Source organism: Phyllobates terribilis, unplaced genomic scaffold (genome assembly GCF_046119375.1).
Source record: "Phyllobates terribilis strain yellow unplaced genomic scaffold, ASM4611937v1 Scaffold_1__5_contigs__length_1240528914, whole genome shotgun sequence".
Lineage (NCBI taxonomy): Eukaryota > Metazoa > Chordata > Amphibia > Anura > Dendrobatidae > Phyllobates > Phyllobates terribilis.
The window spans coordinates 1130172163-1130181651 of record NW_027362761.1 but is presented as its reverse complement, the minus strand read 5'-3'; positions in this window follow the sequence as shown (position 1 = coordinate 1130181651).

Below are 9489 nucleotides of genomic sequence, written 5' to 3'. Positions count from 1 at the left end.
ATGAGCCGACGAGAACTTCATACATGTGGTGCCAAAGGTAGACAGATGCCTGCCGTGACAGATTAGCTGAAAAGTGATAAATTTTTTATTCTTTCACCCTACGTTTATTATGTTATGGAGTTTGGAGAATCACATTTCTTGGCCAAACCCCTGGACCCTTATTCTCTTTATCAGCTCGGATGCCAATGATCAGATCCCCAGCGAGCGCACACTTATCCTGTAGATAGATGATGACATTTCCATCTTGTCATAACCCTTTTAAAGTAATTTCTAGGAAAACTAGGAGAAAATACTTATGGTAACTATCACAACAGCCATATTAGCGGCTACTCAGCTGTTCTTTGATTCATTTTAACTAAGAAAATCTTTTCTATTTGACCACTATGTTTCATTCAGAATTTTTATGAAAAAGCTACATTATATAGATTGCATAAATTTATCATAATTATGGTGGTTATTATTATATTTTTATTAACATTATTATGATAATTATTTTGCCTTTTTAGCCTTTAGGATGTACAGTGATGTTGTACAAGGTTTGCTATAGGAACTAAATACAATTTCAAATAATATATAAGAAAAAGAATTGGCTGCAGTAGAAACTTTTCCTTTTTAACAAGTACCCGGCATACTGAGCTCTTGAACACAATCCGCTATAATCTGCACTTCACCACCTTCACATATCTAATTAGACTTTCCGCGCACGTACAGTACTAAGCACAATACCTCAACAAGAAAGCATTTAGGCTTAAAGGATTCAAGGATTCAAATCCTCAGCTGGGTGCCACTGTGGCGCAATGTGTCACCGCTCGTACAAGAACCAGTTACCCTGTTACCAAAATAAAAGCTATATTATCCTATTTCTGCAGTACAGTAACATAAAGTGCAATTAAACTTTTCTATATTTCCCATTATAAAGTATACATAAAATACTTGTCAGGGATATTAAATTCCACCAAACAAGCAGATATAAATAATATGCTGGTCACAGAAAAATTAAAAAAAGATAGACAGCCATCATTCTCATTAAATTCATAGGAGTCCGGGGTTAAGCTAGATACAGTGGGGAAAATAAGTATTTGATACACTGTTGATTTTGCAAGTTTTCCCACCTACAAAGAATGGAGTGATCTGTAAATTTTATCGTAGGTACACTTCACTGTGAAAGACAGAATCTGAAAAAAAAATCACATTGTTTGATTGTTATATAATTAATTTGCATTTTATTGCATGAAATAAGTATTTGATACAATAGAAAAACAGAACTTGACATTTGATACAGAAAACTTTGTTTGCAATTACAGAGGTCAGACGTTTCCTGTAGTCCTTGACCAAGTTTGCACACACTGCAGCAGGGATTTTGGGACACTCCTCCATACAGATCTTCTCCAGATCTTTCAGTTTTCGGGGCTGTTGCTGTGCAACATTGAGTTTCAAATCCTTCCAAAGATTTTCTATTGGGTTCAGGTCTGGAGACTGGCTAGACCACTCCAGAACCTTCAAATGCTTCTTACGGAGCCACTCCTTAGTTTCCCTGGCTGTGTGTTTCTGGTCATTGTCATGCTGGAAGACCCAGCCACGACCCATGTTCAATGCTCTTTCGGGGAAAGGAGGTTGTTGGCCAAAATCTCGCGATACATGACCCCATCCATCCTCCCTTCAATATGGTGCAGTCATCCTGTCCTCCTTAAAGAAAAGCACCCACAAAGTATGATGTTTCCCCCACCATGCTTCACGGTTGGGATGGTGTTCTTGGGGTTGTACTCATCCTTCTTCCCAGAACACGGCGAGTGGAGTTGATACCAAAAAGTTCAATTTTGGTCTCATCTGACCACTTGACCTTCTCCCATGCCTCCTCTGGATCATCCAGTTAGTCATTGGTGAACTTCAAACGGGCTTGAACATGTTCTGGCGTAAGCAAGAGAACCTTGCGTGTCCTGCAGGATTTTAATCCATGACAGCGTAGTGTGTTACTAACTGTAATGTTTGAGACTGTGGTCCCAGCTCTCTTCAGGTCATTGACCAGGTCCTCCTGTGTAGTTCTGGGCTGATTCCTGACCTCTCTCAGAATAGTCCTTACCCCACAAGATGAGATCCTGCATGGAGCAGCAGACCGAGGAAGACTGACAGTCATCTTGTGTTTCTTCCATTTTCTAATAATTGCGCCAACAGTGGTTGCCTTCTCACCAAGCTGCTTGCCTATTGTCCTGTAGCCTATCCTAGTCTTGTGCAGGTCTACAACTTTGTCCCTGGTCTCCTTAGACAGCTCTTTAGTCTTGGCCATTGTGGAGAGGGTGGAGCATAATTGATTGAGTGTGTGTACACGTGTCTTTTATACAGGTAATGAGTTCAAACAGGTGCTATTAATACAGGTAATGAGTGTAGAGTAGGAGGGCTTCTTAAAGGGAAGCTGTCACCCCCTGGGAGATTTGAGACCTGTAATATGAGCATACAGGTTATAGAAAAGTAAATCTATACATACCTCTATGGCTCATAGTAGAGGTCTGCTTGCAGTGAAATTTAGTTTAATAAAATCTGTTTTCTCATGCTTGGCGTCCCCCGGATGCCAAAAAATCCCCGCCTATATCTTTAGTTAGCCCAGAAATCCCCACCTTATTTAGAATGTTCCCCCCTCCCCTGCACATCACAGGGCCCTGTGACGTGCACTGATCTAACTCATTTCTCGGGCATGCGCAATGCGACGCTCACATCAGGAGTGCTTTGTTTCCTCCCGGCCCGTTTGTCTCTGCACTGTTCCACAGTGTTCTGGTGCGCAGGCTCCCCGGTGCAGACCACCACATGCTTATTTCCTTTGTGTGTATTGGAACACCACAAAAAAACTGAAAAAAGGCAAATTGGACATAACTTCACACAAAACTTCAAAAATAGGCCGGACAAAATTGTTGGCACCTCAACTTAATATTTGGTTGCACTCCCTTTGGAATAAATAACTGCAATCATTCACTTCCTATAACCATCAACAAGCTTCTTACACCTCTCACCTGGAATTGTAGACCACTCTTCTTTTGCAAACTGCTCCAGGTCTCTCATATTTGAAGGCGCCTTCTCCCAACAGCAATTTTAAGATCTCTCTACAGGTGTTCAATGGGATTAAGATCCGGAATTATTGCTGGCCACTTCAGAATTCTCTAGCACTGTCTCCATCCATTTCTGGGGGCTTCTTGAAGTATGTTTGGGGTCATCGTCTTGCTGGTAGACCCATGACCTAGGATGAAAACCCAGCTTTCTGACACTGGACACTACATTATGACCACAAATCCTTTGGTAATCTTCATGTGGCACCCCAGGGGTCTGGTTGCCACAGTAATAGAAATATTATGTCTGAGAGCAAGTGGGAGGTTTCTCTGGTCAGGAGCCCCAAGCATGCAACACTGCCCGCCCAGACCTAGGAGGGGAGGAATCTGCCCTTATAAACTGGGTCTGGGGCGGGATTAGGAGAGTTAGAGCTTGGAGAGGGAAAGATACAGCAGGAGCTCTGTAGGAACAGTAGCTGAAGACCAGGGGCTGCAGCGCAGCGGCGGTCCCCACTGACCGCAATCCACGGGTGGCGTAGTCGGACATTTGTTATTACACTAAGACTGCCACTGGTTTGACCACCCTGAGCCACGGACCGGGTCGCCGCCACACTGAGACTACCACCCCCAGCATCCCACCAGAGGCCCGGTTCCAGGTTCCCCACGCGGCCCAGGGGGCGAGTCAACTTTGGCGTAGTCGGCAGGATTTCGTGCCCGCAACCACCGGGTACTGCGTGCCTGAAAAAGACTTTTGTACTTACCTGTGGCGAAGTTTCCCGCCGTCCAGAGTCGTTTCCCGCCATCGGACGCCATCTTGGGTTGTTTCCCGCCATCTTCTGCCGTCTTCCCGCCATCCGCAGCCGCTTCCCGCCATCGGACGCCATCTTCGGGACGCCGCACGGGAAGAAGAGGGGCGTGGACGCCGAAAGCGCGCGAGATCCAAAGCTCTGCCCCACGCACTGACGCTGTGCAAGGTCCTGGAAGGGAGGAAGAGCGACGCTGACGTCATCGGAGCGCGACGCCAGGTCCTCTACCCCGACTATTGACTGTGGAGCCGTGGCCTACGGAAGAAGAGCATCGCAAGGTAGGCCACGGTCCACTAGGGGGGTAGAAGGATGTCGGATACCGAGGGGAGCTCCACCGCCACACCGGCTGCCAGCGCAACCGCTGCAGCGGTCATGCCATTCACCATGCCCTATATCGCGGGGGCAACCAGGCTACCCCAGTACTCAGGGGAGTCACATACCCTAAGTGACTTTAGGGAAAGATTGGATAGCCTCTTCCAGGTATACCCCCTCACAGAAGAGCAAAAAGTAAGCATCCTGGTGGCCCAGTTAATCGGGGCTGCCCAAAGGGAGGTAAAGTCCTGGTCACCTGGGAAGAAGAGGACTGTCAGAGAAATACTAGCCCGGCTGAAAGACACATTTGATACCCGAACCTCAGCCGAAATAAAGCTCAGATTTTAAGGGTGCAAACAACGGGCGCATGAAAGTATAAGAGACTATGCTCTAAACCTACAAGAGGCCCTGAGAGCCATTAAGCAGGCAGACCCTGACAGCGTGGGAAATGAAGACAAGCTGTTGACCGAACAATTTATTGAGGGTCTACTGTGCAATGCCCACCTAACCCAGTTGCGGGCAATGGCCTTACAGGACCCTGACCTGGACTTTGCACAGTTCAAGGACAGAGCCATCCGGGTGCTCCGAGAACCGGCACCAGGTGGCGCTGTGACCCACAGGCACCCTGCTATCACTTATCACCAGGACGTGGCGCCCTTGTCTGCAGGGCCCGTGGGAGCTGATGCGCAGGCTTTGAACAATAACCAGGCTACAGACCTGCACCATCAGGTCCAAGAGCTGACTAAGAGGGTTGCCGCGCTAACCAGAACTGTGCAGTCTTTACAGGTCTCTTCTCCAGGAAAGATCCAGCTGGCATCAGGACCGGAGGACGTCCCGTGGCGCCGACTGAGGAGGACCCCACCGGCCAGAGGAAGACCCAGCGTCAGGTACAACGAGGACGAACGACCCATCTGCCGCCGCTGCAATCAACCCGGACATATGGCAAGGTACTGTCATTTAAACGGGCACAACCTGGGGTAGAGGGCCAACCCCCAGGCATAAGATCATCAGGCCCATCGAACTGGCGTGATAAATACGTAGGGGAACGTCCGGTGTTGCCTGTGGTACTGGACGGCATTCCTATGAGTGTCCTACTAGACACTAGGTCACAGGTGACTACCATCCCGTACTTGCTCTTCAAGCGGTACTGGAATGACTCGGACATAACTCGCTACCCAGATGACGACCTGAGCATTATCCCCAGCAATGGTCAGCCCGTGCCACAGATAGGATTTAAAGAAGTGACCATCAAGGTCGGTAAAGTTGAACTGCCGGCACAAGGACTGATCATAGTGGACATTGACCGTCGCAAGAGTCACCCAAAAATAACCCTAGGTACTAACGTAATTGAAAACTGTCTTGCAGAGGTGATTCTTATCTTGCAGCAGGTTGCCAAGAACGCCAGTTCCAGCCAGCAGCGTGTGCTCCAAAAAGAGATCCCGGCACTGATGAAGCGGCAACAAGTGGAACTATCTGGTTGTGAGATAGGTAGCGTGAGAATGTGTGACCCATTCCCTATTGCCATGCCCCCAAAAAGTGAGATGATGATTTGGTGCCGGGCAGCTATTGGTCTAAGAGGTAGAGACTACCAAGCAATGGTAGAACCCGTCTACTCAGACAGTAGGCCCACCATTTTGACAGCACGGGGGGTGGTCGATGTACGTCATGGGAGGGTGCCCGTCCGCATCATAAATATCGGGGAGAGAGAAGTATACCTGCCCTGGTATGCCACGCTAGCCAAATTGTTCACCATAAACCAGAACTCTGTACAGGCCGTGGAACCCTTGCCTCCATCTCAACCAGAGGAAGGTAACGGCTCTAAGAAACCAATGGAGGACTGGTGTCAGCAATTGCATTTGGGTACTGACTCCACTCCCTCACATCAAAAACAGGGAGTCTACCGGGTGGTTCAGGAGTACGAGAGAGTGTTTAGCAAACACCCGCTAGACTTTGGGCGAGTAAAGGGGGTAGAACATCACATCCCAACGGGAGACCATCCTCCCATAAAGGAGAGATACCGACCCGTACCCCCTGCACACTATCAGCACGCCAAGGGGATGCTAAAAGACATGAAGGAGGCTGAGGTAATTAGGGACAGCTGTAGCCCCTGGGCAGCTCCACTAGTCTTAGTGAAAAAGAAAGACAACACCATGAGAATGTGTGTAGACTACAGGAAGGTCAACCGTATCACACACAAAGATGCGTACCCGTTACCAAGGATAGAAGAGTCCTTAGCTGCATTAAAATCTGCTAACTTCTTCTCTACTTTGGATCTCACTAGCGGGTACTGGCAGGTTCCTGTAGCAGAGGCGGACCGGGAGAAGACCGCATTCACCACCCCGATGGGACTCAGCGAATTTAACTGTATGCCGTTCGGGCTCTGCAACGCACCAGGAACCTTCCAACGGTTGATGGAATGCTGTCTGGGACACCGGAATTTCGAGACGGTCCTGTTATACCTGGACGATGTCATCGTTTATTCCAAGACTTACGAGGACCACCTGAAACACCTGGCAGAAGTGTTTGACGCCCTGGCAAGCTACGGCCTAAAGGTGAAACTCTCCAAGTGTCACCTCCTGAAACCAAAGGTGCAATACCTGGGACACGTGGTGAGTGCTGACGGAGTGGCTCCCGACCCCGATAAGATCACCATGATTAAAGACTGGCCAAGACCCTCCAGCATAAATGAAGTGCGGCAGTTCCTCGGGTTGGTAGGCTACTACCGAAGATTCATTCCCGGTTTCACCAAAATGGCAGCCCCTATGCAGGACCTCCTGATAGGTCAATCTCGGAAAGCTAAAAACCAGAAGCCGCCCTTCAGGTGGGAAAAGCTGGAAGAGGAGTCCTTCTGCCAGCTGAAGATGGCCCTCACGGGGGATGAAATCCTGGCGTACCCTGATTACAGCCAGCCCTTTATCCTCCACACGGACGCAAGCAACATCGGGCTAGGAGCCGTACTGTCCCAGATCCAGCAGGGGAAAGAACGGGTAATCGCTTACGCCAGCCAAAAGCTACGGCCCACGGAGAGGAACCCTGAGAATTATAGCTCATTCAAGCTGGAGTTCCTGGCAGTGGTGTGGGCAGTGACCGAACGTTTCAAGCATTACCTTGCCTCTTCCAAGTTCACCGTGTACACGGATAACAACCCGTTGACACACCTGGACACTGCAAGGCTCAGTGTCCTGGAGCAGAGATGGATGGCCCGCCTGTCCAACTATGAATTCACCATCAAATACCGGGCGGAACGCTCAAATGCCAACGCGGATGCCCTGTCTAGAATGCCAAACTTACCGGACGTAGGGGAAGATCCAGAAGATCTGGAAGAAGTCGAGCTCCCTGCGTTCCACCGTCATGGGATTACCCTGTATTCCCACCGTGTGAAGGACAGGCGCTCTGTGACGTTCAATCCCTTGCCCCACTACAGCTGGGCGGAAACGCAAGACAGTGATCCCGCAGTCCGTCTGGTGAAGGAAATGCTGACACAGGCCGATGCCCGTCTTGACCCAGACTCTCCGGAGGAGACCAAGCTACTGTGGAAGGAGAAAAGTAAACTGTTCCTCTACAGGGAGAAGCTGTGCCAGAGAATGGTTAACTCTCGAACACATGAGTTGACCTGGCAGGTAGTGGTCCCAAGACGAGACGCGGCTATGGTTCTGGAGGCATACCACAATGGAGCAGGACATTTTGGATGGAAGAAGCTGGAGTACTTGTTGCGTGAACAGTTCTATTGGGTAGGCTTGAGAGGAGCCAACGAGAGGTGGTGCAGAGACTGTGGCCCGTGCAACCTAAGAAGAAAGGACCGTGCCAGCCAGAAGACTCCCATGCAGCCCATCATCACCAGACAGCCACTGGAACTGGTAGCCCTGGACCATGTGAAACTGTCTCCGAGCAGATCTGGGTATGTCTACGCCCTCACAATCGTAGATCACTACTCCTGGTTCCTGGTGGTGGTTCCCGTCAAGGACTTAACGGCTCAAACAGCAGCTAGAGCCTTCCAGCAGCACTTCTGCCGTCCTCACAGGTACCCGGAGCAAGTGTTGACAGACCAAGGACCAGCCTTCGAAGCAGAGGTCTTCCAGGAGTTCTGCAACCTGTATGGCTGCAAGAAGATAAGAACAACGCCCTATCACCCGCAGACTAACGGACTCTGCGAAAAGATGAGCCAGGTGGTGATAGATCTGCTAAAAACATTGCCCCTGGAAGAACGCAGCCTGTGGCCTGAGAAACTGCCCGATCTGGTGGACCTGTACAACCACATCCCGGTAGGTTCCACCAACTGTACCCCGGCTTACCTAATGAGAGCAAGACCTGGTAAGCTGCCTATTGACCTGGATATGGGAGTCCTGACACCTGAGGACACCTCGCCAGAGGCAGACTGGGATACAGAACGGCAGCAGCAGTACCGGAAAGTACAGGAGAGCGTCGAGCGAAGTCTCTGTCAATCAAGAGAAAGGCAGGAGAGGACTTATAACCAACATGCTCCCGCTGTTCCCCTGGTACCTGGAGAGCAGGTCTTGAAAAGAAAAAGGCGGCTCCATAAGTTGGACGACCAGTGGGAAAAGGACCCATACACCGTACTGCCCTCAAGCCACAATAATCCAAAGGTGTACGTCATCAGCAAGGATGGAGGAGAGACCACAGCCACTGTCTCCAGAGACCACCAGAAAAAGTGCCCCGAGAAGTTGCAAAGCACGGATGAAGATCAGGAAGACCCTCAACCCGTAGAGGAAAAGGAGGAAATGATCAGCACCGTACTCGGAGACTTTCCCCGGTCCTGGACACAAGTAAATAACGCTATCGTGGTGCCCGTCCTCACCTTTCTCCAGCCAGCCTCTCAAGCGCCTACAGAAGATCAGGTAGAGCTGGAAGAGCAGCCGGCCCAGGAGGCAAAAGAATCCATACCAGCGGACCAGGAGAATCAACCCTCTGCTAGTAGTGAGCCTGCCGTGCCCCTAGTGAGCCAAAGAGTGCGCAGACACTTGCCCAGCCTACCCGCAACATGCCCTACACCCTGTAGTGCAGAACCAGTTAGTGAGCTCCGTAGGTCCACTAGAGTCACTAGAGGTCAGATGCCCGCTCGCTGGAAAATATAAAGTAATGCACTGTAAATTTACCTTGTTTCTTGAAGATGTTTACGGTTTGTGTTGTTGCCTGTTATTAATTATGTTTCTCAGTTACCCTGCAGAATTATTTGGACTAACAGGTTATGGACGCTGGATAACCGGAACAGTTTTGTAGATAGTTGCACATTGTGCCTCTTGCGAAGATGGCCGTGGAAGAGAAAACCTGTCTGGCGTGGCCTCCTTGCGGCCCAAAGTAGCTAGCTTCAGCCTTGC